The following is a 1,306-nucleotide window of genomic DNA, read 5'->3' as shown; positions in this document are numbered from 1 at the left end:
CGCCACGCCCACAAAAATAGCTACGAGGACATGAATCAACAGTACATTTACAAAGAATAAGAAAGTTTTACTTGTAAAGTTCTAACATATAACGAAAAGCAAGTAATAAATGTCTGGATACTAGAACACCGGCATTCTCGCAAAACCGGCTGACCTCTAGACACCTCTTATCGAGGCCACACCTACCTCTTAAAAGGCAGCAAAACTCACAAAATCTAGAAAATAACTCTCAAAATTCATACCCTCAAACAATATGAGGGTAAAAGAAACAAGAAAGTCTCTTACCTGTTTTATAAAATAGGAGCTATTTACACAAATATAAAGTATATAATATCCCAGGGTAGTTCGACCCACTCACTACCAAACCCTCTTGAAGACTGGAATCCCTGCGCTCGACGGGGTTTTCATTGGTCGCCCCACGGACTCCTCCCTTCAAACGAGCAACTATTTTATATCGGAATTTTCACAAAATTTGCAATTCAGTCTCAATTTCATGGCAATAAATACTATTTAAATTAATATTTCTTACTAAATAATTTACGATAATTTTCTAAGCAACTTTGACGGTTTTAAACAGATTCATTAAAAAAAGTATGCACCTTCGAGAATATTCGTATTTTACCATATGAAAAATTAGATACTAAATTTTCATGAATGTTTGATTTATATATGATTATTGATATTGTAAATTTAGGCATAACATGAATATATCGTATTGAAAGAATTTGATAAATTGATCTGCGCATGATCGAAGATACTGCGGGAAGTTCAAATTATGAGCAGTAGGAAATGTTTCATAATTTCCTTGAATGATAACAATAGTACCTCTGCACAAAGTTTCACCATTAAATATCTTAGCACATACTGTCAGTATATTAGTTTACATTATCTTATCCCCAGAGTTTTATTATAAAAAACGTTATTTTACCACAAGAAAATTACGATAATTTACCTGATAGTATAACTTGTATGAATGGGTGTGCGGATAAATTTGATAATAAGGGAGTAGCTTCCTTAAATTAGCAGCTGTCAAAGTCATATTAAAAACTATAGCCACTTGGATACGTAAATTTGCAGCTTATACGGTCACAAATTAACTGCATCGATAATTTTAAGTAATGCAAGTTTTAATCAATTTCCTCCACTTTTCAAAGCTAATGTATAGCTTCTCTGGCTTGTTCCTATGATGTGTTTATTTCGACATCACCGGCAATATTTCATTACATTAATTTCAAGCTATTAACTCGCTTTCCTACAGAAAAGAAAATGTATTAAAAGGAAATGGAGATTTCCGGAATCGCCACTC

The 1,306-nt window shown here is 33.1% G+C and overlaps 1 protein-coding gene across 2 annotated transcripts in view; it reads right to left on the bottom strand.

The window, feature by feature from the left end:
* The window catches only part of 14-3-3zeta (tyrosine 3-monooxygenase/tryptophan 5-monooxygenase activation protein zeta), a 12,763-nt gene extending 12,323 nt beyond the window's left edge, over positions 1 to 440 (bottom strand). For both annotated transcript variants that reach the window (XM_068388514.1, XM_068388515.1), the window contains exon 1: positions 286 to 440. The gene's annotated coding sequence lies outside the window, so the exon portion shown is untranslated. The remainder of the gene's footprint in view (positions 1 to 285) is intronic.
* Positions 441 to 1,306: the final 866 nt, after the last annotated feature.

This window comes from Palaemon carinicauda, chromosome 15 (assembly GCF_036898095.1).
Source record: "Palaemon carinicauda isolate YSFRI2023 chromosome 15, ASM3689809v2, whole genome shotgun sequence".
Lineage (NCBI taxonomy): Eukaryota > Metazoa > Arthropoda > Malacostraca > Decapoda > Palaemonidae > Palaemon > Palaemon carinicauda.
The sequence above is the reverse complement of the archived record's forward strand: the minus strand, read 5'-3'. Positions and strand labels throughout refer to the sequence as shown.